We start from the raw sequence: 14,186 nt of genomic DNA, 5'->3' as shown, positions 1-14,186 counted from the left end.
TAGGATTAGGCCATGCCTAATATGTGAGAAAAACTGGGGTTCAACTTCCAGCATCTAAAAAGAATAAAAATATTGAGAGTGTGACAGTACTGGGGTTTGAGCTTAGGGCTTTTTTATTTCTTTCTTTCTTTCTTTCTTTCTTTCTTTTCTTTTCTTTTCTTTTTTGTCAGTTGGTCGGTCCTTTAAACTCTGGGTCTGGGCACTGTCCCTGAGTATCTCAGCTCAAGGCTAACAATTGCTCTACCACTTGAGCCACAACGCCACCTCCAGTTTTCTGGTGGTTAACTGGAGATAAGAGTCTCACGGACTTTTGTGCCTGGGCTGGCTTTGAACCTCGATCCTCAGACCTCAGCCTCCTGAGTACTTTGGATTATAGGCATGAGGCACCATGCTGATATCAGGGCTGTTTCTTGACTGGCTTTCTTGTTCATGATTGACGCTCTACCACTTCAGCCACACCTGCAACCCAAGTCATTACAGTTAAGTAGACACTTTCCAAACCATAATTGTTGTCGAAAACTTGTTAAATTTTGATTCCAGTTGCACTTTCATAATTCACTTGTTTTTCTTTCTGGCAGTACTTTTGTTGTTGTTTAGGTTTTTTGTTTTTGTTTTTTTGCCAGTCCTGGGACTTGAACTCAGGGCCTAGGCACTGTCTCTGTGCTTTGAGGCTCAAGGCTCTACCACTATGAGCCACGGTGTCATATGCAGTTTTTTGGTGGTTAATTAGAGATAAGAGGAGTCACAGACTTTCCTGCCCAAGCTGACTTTGAGTCAGAATCCTCAGATCTCAGGCTACTGAATAACTAGGATTATCAATGTGAGCCACAAAGATCTGGCAATACTGAGTTTATCCTCAGACTTGGTAGGCAAGTATTCTACCTCGGAACCATTCCTTCACCTTGTTTGAACTAGATTTTTGCTTTGTTTTGTTCTTTTTGTGTAATATCCCAGCCATTTTGGGGAGCCCCGAATTCCCAACAATAGAGTCACCATCACTCAGTGAACTGAGCTAGGAGTCAGTTTAATAGCAGCACAGCAATTACTCTCCACCTTTGGGCTAATAGAGAGCAGCCCTGACCTGTAGATGGGCTGAGCATTTAAAGGTAACACCACACACAGGTGGTAGTCACCACATGACGTCACCTTATGATGCCCACAGTCAATAACCACAAGGATGACACCACATGCAGGTGGTCCTAACCACTCCTGGTGGTCGAGCAGGTTCAGCATTTTTACCAAAACAAAAACAAGCTGGCAGCTAAACCTTCCAGGTTATTACAATGTTGGTCCTAGAGCTTGAACTTAGGGCCTGGACATTGTCCCTGAGTTTTGTTTTGCTCAAGGCTAGTGCTCTACCACTTGAGCCACAGCTCTACTTCTGGCTTTTTGATAGTAAACTGTAGAGAACAGTCTTGGGAATTTTCCTGTCCACGCTGGCTTCAAAGCATGATCCTCAGATATTAGCCTCCTGAATAGCTAGTAGCTAGTGAGCCACTGGCGGCAGCTGAATTCAATTTACTGAACCAACACGAGTCTTATTAAAGCTAGGTGCCAGGAGCTCACATTTACAGTCCTCATTACTCAGGAGGCTGAGATCTGAAGATTGAAGGTCAAAGCCAGCCCAGGTAGGAAAGACTGTAAGACTCTTATCTCCAATTAACTACTGAAAAGCCAGAAGTAGAACTATGGCTCAAGTGGTAGAGTGCTAGCCTTGAGAGGGAAAAAAAAAAAAAAAGCTCAGGGACAGCAGCAAGACCCTAAATTCAAGCCCCCAGGCCCAAAGAACATAAAATAAAATAAAAAGATCATCCAAACCATGGGAACTTGAAGAGCATTTGTGTTATTTCCTATTTTGCAAGGAGAATATATAATTTATATAATAAAACATGCAATAAATGCATATTTTCTTTTTCTTTTCATTTTATTGTTTAAGTAACAACCTTTATTGCTTTTCTTTGTTCTTGTTTGATTTTTTGGTTTTTTTTTTTTTTTTTTTTTGCCAGTCCTAGGCTTGAGCTCAGGGCCTGAGCACTGTCCTTGGACTTTCTCAAGGCTAGAGCTCTACCACTTGAGCCTCAGCACCTCTTCTGGCTTTTTTCTATGTATGTGGTACTGAGCAATTGAACCCGGGTCTTCATGCATGCTAGGCAAGCACTCTACCACTAGGCCAAACTCCTGGTCCTGGTTTGTTGTTTTATGCATTAGGATTTTGTACTCAGTGCCTCATGCTCTTGCTTGGCATTTTCACTAAAGGTTCATGTTCTACCATTTGAGCCATGCCTCCACTTCCTAAATGCATGTTCTTCTTTAAGGGCATTTCAGCTATGTGCATGGCTCAGGCCTGTAATCCTAGCTACTCAGAAGGTGAAGAGCATGGATGGGGCTAGGAGTTTGGCCTAGTGGTAGAGTGATTACCTAGCACACACAAAGACCGGTTTTGACTCCTCAGTACCACCTACATAGAAAAAGCCGGAAGTGGTATTGTGTCTCAGAAGTGATAGAATACTAACCTCAAGAAAGCCCTAGGACAGTGATTAGGCTCTGAGTTCAAGTTCCAGGACTGGCAAAAAAAAAAAAAAAAAAAAGAAGGTGGAGATTGGGAAGATTGTGGTTCAAGCCCAGCCCTGGTAAAAATTACAAAGATAAAAGTTGAGTATGCTAGCTCAGCTATTTTAGAAGAAGAAATAGGAAGACAGAAATGCAATCTGGCCCAGGTCTGCTAAAAGCAACAGAATGCATCCAACAGCTCATCCCTTTGGTCCTGCAGACTGTGTTTCCTCACAGAGGAACCAAACAGGCCCAGCCATCGGTCAGCAGCATAGGAAACCACATAGCTCTCACCTGAAAAAGCCTTTGGACTCCTATGGAGTCTATGCCTTTGGCAAAACAATTAAAAAAGACCAACACTTCATCTTTGTGCTGAAGGTGTGGCTCAGTAATAGAGCACTTGCTTAGCAAACATGAAGCCTTATATCCTAATAGGGCCAAAAAACAAAAACCACATGTAACTTACCCTCTGTATTTACAAGTTTGTTGTAGTTTAGGTCTGGAAAGTGTTCTGCAGGCCCACAAGTAGAAGGCTGCGTCTTCAGCATAGCACTGCTCAGAAAGCACTGCTAGAAAGGTTGTGTGATTAGGACAAATTTGGATCATTGAAGGTGTGCCCTTAGTGGAGATTGTGGGACCTCAGTTTCTCTGTCTCTGTCTCTGTCTCTCTTTGTCTGCCTATCTGTCTCTGTGTCTCTCTATCTCTCTCTGTCTCTGTCTTTCTGTCTTTCCCCCTTCTCTGTCTCTCTCTATCTCTCTATCTCTCTCTGTCTCTCTCTCCCCCTCTCTCTGCCTCTGCCTCTATCTCTGTCTCTCTGTCTCTCTCTGTCTCTCTATCTCTCTCTGTCTCTCTCTGCCTCTGTCTCTATCTCTGTCTCTCTGTCTCTCTCTCTCTCCTACCCCTCTCTCTCTCTCTCTGCCTTGAGGTGAACAGTTTTGCTCTGCCATGAACAGTCTCTATGATCTGCTGTCTTTCTATGGACTCAGAGTAACAGTGCCAATTGAGAATAGACTGAAACTCATAAAATGATGGGGGAAAAATAAGCCTTTACTGCTTGTAAATTTATTACTTTAGGTATTTTGTTACATTGATGGAAAGCTGATTAACTTAGAGATCATAGTTTTATCTTGTTTTGATCTAAGTATAATCAACTACCCTTAATCTCCAAGAGGAAGGGCAAGTAAGACAAACAATTTGGAGAGCAATTCAGTAATAACTACAATATTTATATTTAGACTTTTTTGAGGCCAGGAATTTCTGAGGTTCTTTGACATGTGTCTGGAGAAAAACTCACTAGGATGTTCACTGCAAAGCGAGCATAAGAGCCAAAATGGTAAACAACCATCAACAGGGAAGTAGTTAATTGAGAAGTAGCCTCCCAGTGCAATATGACCCTGCTGTAGAAAGAATAAAGATACAAGTGGATAACTGATAATAAGCATGTTTTCAAGGTATGACATTCAAAAGAAAACACTCACAGAAGAAAGTTATCTCTGCAAGTGGACTTTCTGTGTTGTTTCCCTATTGTTCTACTCTCTCTCTGGCCAGATATATTATTTTGCTTTTCTTTAGTATTAAAATAACAAAGGTAAAAAAACCCAAAGGTATGTACAATTAAACATACATATAAAGATCCAATGAGCTATGTAAAGCCCAACATAGAATGGGCACAGTGAAGCCTACTAAATTCTAAGTGTGTTATGCCTGTAAGCATCTAGGTGGAATTTATTCCTCCATCTTACAGCAGAAAGCTTCAGAATCTCAGTGAGGAAAGCTTGTAGAAAACAGCTTCTCAAGCACATTTCCTACTTTTCTTTGACTGTCTATCTGGCAATCTCAAACTTCTTGTCTAAAGATTTGGGGTATCTTAAGATGTGGATACCATCATTCATCACACCAGTTGTTTCACTAGATACACCAGCTGCTGATGTGATAGAAAGATGGTATCCAGAAAATGCTCATGTTTACCTTAGAAAAATAATGAGGCAGAGGTATTAAGGTTAGGGCCAAGTTGTTTCATCCTTCATTCCTCTTTCTTTTTTATTCTCTCTCTTTTTTTTTTCATTCTCTGATTCTCTTTGACACACACATACACTCTTCTTTTTGAAACTGGGTCTTGTTATGTACCCAAACTGGCCTAGAAATCTCTGTTTTTATTTTATTTTATTTTTGGCAGCACTAGAGCCTCATTTTTGATAGACAAGAAGGCAAGTGTGCTAACATGCCCGTTACACCTCCAGTCACTCCCTGCCCTCCCCCCCCTTTTGTTTTTGTGAGTTATGGAGCTTGAACTCTGTCTGCGTGTTGTCCCTGAGCTCTTCAGTTCAAGGCTACCACCCTACCCTGGAGCCAAGCCCCACTTCCTGTTTTATAGAGGTTAATTAGAGATCAGAGTCTCAGGTCCTTTGGGCCCAGGTTGGCTTTGAACCTTGATCTTCAGATCTCAGCCTCTTGAGTAGCTAGGATTACAGGCATGAGCCACCATGCCCAGCTCCTGCCTCCTTTTTATGTCAATCACAGGACTTGAACTTGGCCTGAGCAATTTTGCTCACAGCTAACACTCTACCACCTAGAGCCACAGTGTCACTTCTAGTTTTTCTGGTGGTTATTTGGAGATAAGAGTCTCATGGACTTTCCTGCCTGGGCTGGCTTTGAACTGTGATCCTCAGATTTCAGCCTATTGAATAGTTAGGGTTACAGGCATGGCTACCAGAGCTTGGCTTCCAGCCACTTTTTGTACTGGTTATTTCAAGTTAGGGTGTGGCTTTATGGGCTGTGTTTCCAACTTGTGCTTCTCTACATCTGTGGGAATGAGAGGTTTGCAGCCAGTCTCACAATCTGGTTGTTTATTAGATGTCAGGGCTGGGGCTTGAGATCATGGACTAGATGTTATCCCTGAGCTGGGGGCACTGTCCCTAAGCTTTTTGTTCCAAGGCTAATAGTCTACCACTTGAGCCACAGCTATACTTCCAGCTTTTATTCTTTCTTTCTTTCATATATTTTTATTGTAATTAATAGAGGGGTTACAGTTATATTTGCCAGATAGAAGGAGCATTACTTCACACACGTGGATACCCCTTCTCATGTTTTTGTCCCCATTTCACTCCACCCACCTTGTTTCTTTTTTTTACTTTTTTTGTCAGTCCTGAGTCCTGGTGCTTGAACCCAGGGTCTGAGCACTGTCCCTGGGATTTCTCAAGGCTAGCACTCTATCATTTGAGCCACAGCACCATTTCCAGCTTTTTCTATGTATGTGGTAGAGAGGAATCACACCCAGGGCTCCATGCTTGCTAGGCAAGCATTCTACCACTAGGTCAAACGCTCTGTTCCTTCTTCCAGCTTTTTGATAGTTTATTGTAGATAAGAGTCTCATAGACTTTCCTTCCCAGGCTGGCTTCAAACTGAGTTCCTCAGATCTCAGCCTCTTGAGTAGCTGAGTTTACAGGCATGATCCACTGGTGCTTGGTTTCACTAAGCTTTTTTGCTCAAGACCATTCTTCTAGCAATTGAGGCACAGGTTCATGTCTGGCTTTTTGGTGGCTAATTGGACTTTCCTGCCCAAGGTTATCTCTCTTCCATTTCTTTATTTGTTATCATGGGAGAAAGATTGTCTTTCTCTCTGAAAGATTCTGAAGATTAAATCAGATGTATGTATGTGTGTGCATGTATCTGTGTGTGTGTGTATGTGTCTGTGTATGTGTGTGTGTCTGTGTATGTGTGTATATGTGTGTGTATGTGTGTGTGTGTGAGTTGGTACTGGAACTTGAACTCAGGTCCCTTGCACTCTTTCGCTTGGCCTTTTCACTCAAGGTTGGCACTCTGTCACTTGACAAACATCTCTACTTCTGGCTTTTTGCTGGTTAATTGGAGATACAAGTCTCATAGATTTGTCTGCCCAGGCTGGCTTCAAATCCTAATTCTCAGGTCTCAGCCTCCTGAGAAGCTAGGATTACAATCATTTGCTGCCACAGCCCAGCAAGATCATATCATCTTCCAGATGGAAAAACATATTATAAAGCTATAATATTTAAGGATGATTTCCCCCCTAGGGGAGAAAGAGAGAGAGAGAGGAGGCCAGACACAGGTAGCTCATGCCTATAATTTGAAGCTGAAATTTAAGACTGCAGTTCAATGCCCACCTTGGCAGAGAAGTCTGTATGACCTGATCTCCAAAATAACCAGGAAAAAGCCAGGTTTAGTCAGGTGCTTTTGGCTAAGGCCTATACTAATAGTTATTTAGGTTGATGTTTTAAAGCCAGGCCAGGCATAAAAATGCATAAACGCTATCTCCAATTAACCAACAAAAAGCCAGAGGTGTGCTCTGTGCTGGTAACTCATACTTATAATCTTAGCTACTCAGAAGGCTGAGATATGAGACGCTAGCCCAGGCAAGAAGGTCCATGAGGCCCTTTCCGCCAATTAAATACCAAAAAAGGTACAAGTGGATCTGTGGTTCAAGTGGTAGAGAACTATCCTTGAGCAAAAAAGCTCAAGAACACTGCCCAGGCCCAGAGTTCAAGTCCTACGTCCGGTCCAGAAGTTGAGCTGTGGCTCAAATTGTATCAAGTGGTAGAGCTCTAATCTTGAGTGAAAGAGCTAGTGGACAATGCTCTAGTACTGGCCTAGGACTGGCACACACACACAAAAAAACCCTGAGCAGCACAAATAGTAAGTAACGTGCCAACTGAGCAAGTATGCCAAGCAGCATGAGGCCCTGAGTTCAAAACCTTGTCCTAGCAAAAAAAAAAATACAAGAAGTAGAAGAAGGGATGGATTAAACAAAAGAGAATTTAGAATGTAAATAGAGTTGAAACAAATGTTAGCAGAAGTTATATTAATGGTAGCATTTCAGTACAGTGAGATTTGTGTGTGTGTGTGTGTGTGTGTGTGTGTGTGTGTGTGTGTGTGTGTGTGTGCATGTCAGTTTTGAGGCTTGAACTCAAGACCTGGTACTGATTCTGAGCTTTGGTGCTTCAGGCTAGCATTCTATCACCTGAGCCACAGCTTTAGGCCTTTTTTTGGGGGGGGGGGTAGTTAATTGGAGATAAAAGTCTCACAGATAGCCTTGCCTGAGCTGCCTTCAAACTTTAATCCTCAGCTCTCAGCCTTCTGAGTAGGTATGAGCCACCAGCTCCTGGCAATACAGTGGATTATATAAATGACAAGATCAGTAGTGTAGACATTTAAGGGCCTGGGCTACAGGTCTGGCTCCTTTCCTCACTTCTTATACAAAAGATATCTTCAATGGATCATTTGTCACCTGAAACACAAACTAACACAAGTACAAACAGAAAACTTCAATGAAACTCATAGTAAGCTTTTAGCAGAGAAGGCTAAACTAATGATATAAAGCCTAGAAACCAATCACTAAATTATCATAATTTTTATAGGCTTCACAGCAAAGTAATTACCCAAAGCAATATCAGATAAAGTAATTAATTAGGAAAAATGTTAAAAGGTCAATTTTCTTAATTAACAAAGAGGATCAAGAAAGACAAAGGAATGCCCTATATGTAGTTTATAAGGAAGGACTCAGGCAGATTAGGCAAAGAGAATGGATGATTAAATGCACCAAGAGAAACTTTGTGAACAAGAGCAGAGGTTGCTGTGTAATTCTCCATTGATAACAACAGTCTGTGTAGTTTAGTCATCCTTCTCTTCCTGTTCCAGATAGGGATACACCCTTACAATGAATATTTTCTTTATGGTAGTAAATTTCCATTATGAGAGGATAATTTCTAATTTTAGAACTTCTCATCTGGTTCTGCCTCTCAAAATAACATTTGTGATACGGAGATAAGGAGACATACTTAGAAGTGGAAAATTGTGGTGTCATACAAACCTCCATTTATAACTAGCTTAAAAAGGTGTGTGTGTGTGTGTGTGTGTGTGTGTGTGTGTGTGTGTGTGTGTGTATGTTTTCTCTTTAAGAAGTTTCCTTTTTCAAAGGAACTCATATATATAATATATATAAAACGTACATATGTGCTTATATATAAGCTCTTTCTCTTGAGAAAGAGAGAGAGAACTGGGTTTGTAGCTGTAGAGAGAGTTTCATGTTAGGTATGATATCTACCTGCAAAGGGGGAGAAAGAAAACATAGAGTGGCGTATGAAACACAGTGCCTCATCTTATTCGATTAGTCTCTCTGCCCTGGGGTCAGGTGCCATAGCTTGGCTTAGGTGTCTCTCATAGATTAAAGGTTTGGTCCCAGGATACCCTATTGGAACCTTCAAGATATATAACACAGTAAGAGGTCTTAGATCTTCAGAGATGTGTCTAAAGAGGATAGTGGGACTCTGGTCCTTTCTCCATTCTCTCTCTTTCATATTCTAGTTAAAATGTGCCTTAAAGGAAAGAGCCCAAGACTTCCAAACCTGTATGCCAATATAAGCTTCTTTTCATTTTTAGATTGTCTTAGGATTTTTTTTCTTTCTCTGTGTTTTTGTTTGTTTTGCTTCATTTTCTCAGACACTTTTCTACTTCAGGTGAGTCCACCCCTACTTCTTGCAGATTATTTTTGGGAGGGTATTTGTGGAACTTTTCTGTCTGAGCTAGCCTTGAACCTCAGTCCTCTGGATTTTAGCCTCCTGAATGGCTTCTGGCTTATCACACATTTAATAAGGAATCTCAGATTTGAAGTTAAAAACCTTTGTAAAACCATGCACCAGTAACTCACACCTGTAATCCTAGCTACTCAGGAGGCTGAGATATGAGACTCATAATTTAACACCGGCTCTGGAAGGAAAGTCTGTGAGATTCATTTCTAATTAACCACGGAAAAACTGTAAGTGGAACTGTTGTTCAAGTGGTAGAGCACTAGTCCTGTACTAAAAAGTTCAGCGACTGAACCCAAACCCTGAGGTCAAGCCCCAAGATCAACCCGGCTGGAGAGGGGGAGTCTGGGGATAGAGGAATGAGGGAGACCCAGAAGGGTAGAAAGCCAAGCTAAGTCTTTCTCAGGCTTGTCTAGACTTTGCCAGTATTTTTTTTTCTTCTGGTACTGAGACTTGAATCAGAGCCTCTCATTTTTTGGCTTTTTCATGCACAGCAAGTGCCCTACCACTTGACCCAATCTCCACTGAAAGAGGAGATTCACAAAAGAAATTTTTTTTTTTGCTAGTTGTGGGGCTTGAACTCAGGGCCTCAGCGCTGTCCTTGGGCTTTTCTCAAGGATAGGACTCTGCCACTTGAACCACAGCACCACTTCCAGCTTTTTCTATGTATGTGGTACCGAGGAATTGAAACCGAGTCTTCGTGCATGCTAGGCAAGCACTCTACCACTAGGCCAAACTCCAGGCCCCAAGGGAAAAAAATTTTTTTTTGCCAATCCTGGGCTTGAGCTCAGGGCCTGAGCTCAAGGCTAAAGCTCTAGCACTTGAGCCTCAGCACCACTTCCGGCTTTTTTCTATGTATATGATACTGAGGAATCGAACCATGTTGAGGAATCGTGCATGTTGGGCAAGCACTCTACTACCGGGCCAAATTCCTGGCCCCCAAAATTTTTTTAAAAAAGAATCCAACATTATCAATATTAAAAAAATATCACCAAATCAGAAAAGTGGACAAGAAAAACAAAGGATACAAAATAACCAGAAAAAAAAACAAAATGAGAAAATTACATTTTCTCTTATCAATCATTATAACCCAAATGTAAATGAGTTAAAGCCACCAACTAAAAAGGTATAAATGAATGAATAAAAATGAATGAATAAGATGAATGAATAAAAAATTCTAAAGTTCAATATGTGCTGCTTATTTTTTAAAAAATCACTTTGACACTGAAGACATACCTATCCTGAAAGTGAGGAGGTGGGAAAAATTGTATCAAGAAAATGGAATCAAGGGTGATAAAATGAACTTTTGTAGGTACAGCTCAACTGGTAGAGTGCCAGAAAGAACAAGGACTCAAACAGAAATAAAACAGAAACAAAAAAACACAAATGATCAATAAAACGAAAAAAAATATTTTTTGAAAAGCTTTATCAAACCTGCTTGTGTAGAAAAGTCCATGAGACTCTATCCCAATTAACTGTCAGAAAGCTGGAAATGAGGGTGTGGCTCACCTGGTAGAGCACCAGCTGTGTACAAGAAAGGTGAGTGAACACACCAGACCCAGAGTTCAAACTCCAGCAGGGTACAAAATAAACAAAAAGTCTTTAACAAGATTACCCAATATGAAAAAGTCACAAATAAAGCCAGCAAATGAAGGGCCTAGTGGTAGAGCGCTTGCCAAGCCCTCATCAAGACCCGAGTTCCACTCCTGGGTACCACATACATAGAAAAAGCCAGAAGTGGTGCTGTGACTCAAGTGGTAGAGCTCTAGCCTTGAGAAAGCCCAAGGACAGTGCTCAGGCCTCAAGTTCAAGCCCCAGGGCTGGCAAAAAAAAAAAAAGCCAGTGAATGAAAATTAGACATGTGGAAGTGGCACTGTGGCTCAAAGTGGTAGAGCACTGATCTTGAGCAGAAAAAGCTCAGGGACAGCACCTAGTTCAAGATCCATGACCAACAAATTAAAAAAAAATTAGCAACTTATCTAGACATGGTGGCTCACCCCTGTAATTCTAGCTACTCAGGAGGCTAAGATCTGAGGATTGAGGCTCAAAGCCAGCCCAGGCACTAAAGACCATGAGACTCTTATCTCTAATTAATCACTAGAAAACCAGCAGTGGTATTGTGGCTCAAGGGGTAGGGTGGTAGACTTGAGCTGAAGAGCTCAGGGACAGCGCCCAGAACCAGAGTTTAAGCCCCATGACCTATTTCCCCTCAAAAAATAATAACTTGAGGTACACCCTTAGGAATAAAATGCTTTAAAAAATAAGAAAAAAAACAGACCAGAAGATCAGTGGAACAGAATAGAAGACCCAGAAATAGAACTACATACCTATAGGCAACTTGTATTTGACAAAGGAGCCAAAGATATACAGTGGAACAAACACAGTCTATTCAATTATTGGTGCTGGCAAAACTGGGCAGCCACATGCAGAAAACTAAAAATTGACCCTAGCCTTTCGCCATGCACAAGCATTAACTCAAAGTTGATCAAAGACCTCAATGTCAGACCGGAAACTGTGAAACTGCTACATGATAAAGTAGGAGAGACACTAGAACTCATAGGCACAGGCAACAGATTCCTGAACAGAATTCCAGGGTCACAACAGATTGGAGAGAGACTCGATAAATGGGACTACCTAAAAATAAAAAGTTTCTATACAGATAAAAACATAGTTGCAAAAGTAGAGAGACAGCCAACCAACTGGGAAAAGATATTCACCAACAATACATCTGACAAATGCTTAATATCTAGTATCTACAGGGAACTCAAGAAACGAATCCCCCGAAAACCCAATAAACCATTCACTAAATGGGCAAGGGAACTAAAGAGAGACCTATCAGAAGAAGAGATTAAAAGGGCAGAAAAGCATATGAGAAAATGTTCATCATCTATGGTCATAAAGGAAATGCAAATAAAAACAACCCTAAGATACCACCTTACCCCAACAAGAATGGGCAAGATTTTGAACTCAGACAATGACAGTTGCTGGCGGGGTTGTGGAGAAAAAGGAACCCTACTACACTGCTGGTGGGAATGTAGACTCGTTCAGCCACTCTGGAAAGCAGTGTGGAGGTTCTTTAAAGAACTGAAAATAGACCTTCCCTATGATTCCACCATACCACTTCTGGGCATCTATCCTGAACAGCATGACCCAGGATATTATAAAGACACCTGCTCAGCTATGTTCATCTCTGCACTATTCACAATAGCCAGGCGATGGAAACAATCCAGATGCCCTACTGCAGATGAATGGATACAGAAAATGTGGTATATATACACAATGGAATTCTACATAGCCAACAGACAAGATAAAAAAATGGCATTTGCAGGGAAGTGGATGAATCTAGAGCGAATCATGTTGAGTGAGACAAGTCAAGACCTAAGGAACAAAAGGAGCATGGTATCCTTAATATGCGGCTATTAAATCCAAAGAGTACAAGAGCGAGGACTCAATAAATGCATACCCAAAGCTATGGACATGGTAATGGAAATATAAACATAACTGTATAGACATAAAAACCTATGACTCTACAGACATAATGTTTTATTTCATAAATTAATATGTTTCTATGACATATAAACCCTTAGCCTAATTTTGATTAAGTTCTAAATACTAAGTCCAGTAATTGTAGTTAGAGATTCCCTCCTTGAACACTTGTTTGTTAAACTTGTCATTTAAAATATGATGTAAACATAAGCCATATAATGAATGATTGTTGTTCTTAAGGTACTATGTTATCACTCATCACTTTTGCTGTCCCTTGGTTATCTCATATTGTTACACTATCTCACTTTGTTACCTGATATATCGGATATATTTGTATTTGGTTATTTGAAATTGGATAGGGAATGGGGGAAAACAAGATGAGGGGTGGGGGTGGGGGGGAGGGAAATGGGGACCAAGACATGTGAAAGGGTATCAATGTATGGGAATTAATGCATCATCTATCTGGCAAATATCATGTAACCCTTCTATTAATTACAATAAAAAATATATGAAAAAAAAAGAATCGCACTGATTGTACCTGATTCATGCAACTGTAACTCCACTGTATACCAACTATAAAAATACAATTCTTTAAAAAATCACAAAATTCATAAATAAACAAGGAAGTATTTCCCTCTCAGAAGCTAGCAACTCCATAGTAAAAGACTTACATGGTAGAGGAAGCCATTTCAAATAATGATTTTTTTTTTTGGTTGGTTATAGGACTTGAACTCTGAGCATGAGTGCTGTCCCTGAGCTCTTCAGCTCAAGGCTATCACTTGAGCCACAGTGCCATTTCTAGTTTTCTGGTGGTTAATTAGAGATAGGATTTTCACAGACTTTAGTGCCTGGGCTGGCTTTGAACTGTGATCCTCACATCTCAGACTTCTGAGTAGCTAGAATTATAGGTGTGAGCCACCAGCACCTGGCTTCAAATAATAATTTTTTAAAAATGATAAGAATGATCAATGTAATAGCAGCAGAATGAATTCAAAGAGAATATAAACAAATAACTGAGCTCAAAGAGAGTTCAAACAAATAAGTAAATGAAGTAAAGAGGACAATGTAGTCTGTTAATGAGGAATTTACTGAAGATACAGAAATCTTGAAAAAATAAAATTGAAATCTTGGAAAATGAAGAACTTAATAGCTAAAATAAAAATTCCAATGAAACATGATGAATTAAAATAGATTATCAAGGATACCCGTACATCTATGTTCATTGCTGCATTGTTCACAAGCTAAGATATGGAAATAATCTAGATGCCCCACTACAGATGAATGGATCCAAAAAATGTGGTACCTATATTCAATGGAATTTTGCACAGCCATCAAAAACAATAAAATAATGGCATTCACAGGGAAATGGATGGAGCTAGAACAAATCATGTTGAGCGAGATAAGCCAAGAGCAGAGAGACAAACAGCACATGGTCTCCCTGATATGTGGGTGGTAGATTTAAAATGTAAAAAGACATGACAAAGCAAACAGGACTCAAGACACCCATACACAGTGAGACCAAAAGAGGACAATCTCAGGAGAAAAGCACCAAATTGTAATACCCAAGCACCTCTTCATAAGTATATAAAATA

The sequence above is a fragment of the Megascapheus bottae genome, chromosome 20 (genome assembly GCF_031878675.1).
Source record: "Megascapheus bottae isolate mThoBot1 chromosome 20, mThoBot2.hap1, whole genome shotgun sequence".
NCBI classification, from domain to species: domain Eukaryota; kingdom Metazoa; phylum Chordata; class Mammalia; order Rodentia; family Geomyidae; genus Megascapheus; species Megascapheus bottae.
The sequence above is the reverse complement of the archived record's forward strand: the minus strand, read 5'-3'. Positions refer to the sequence as shown.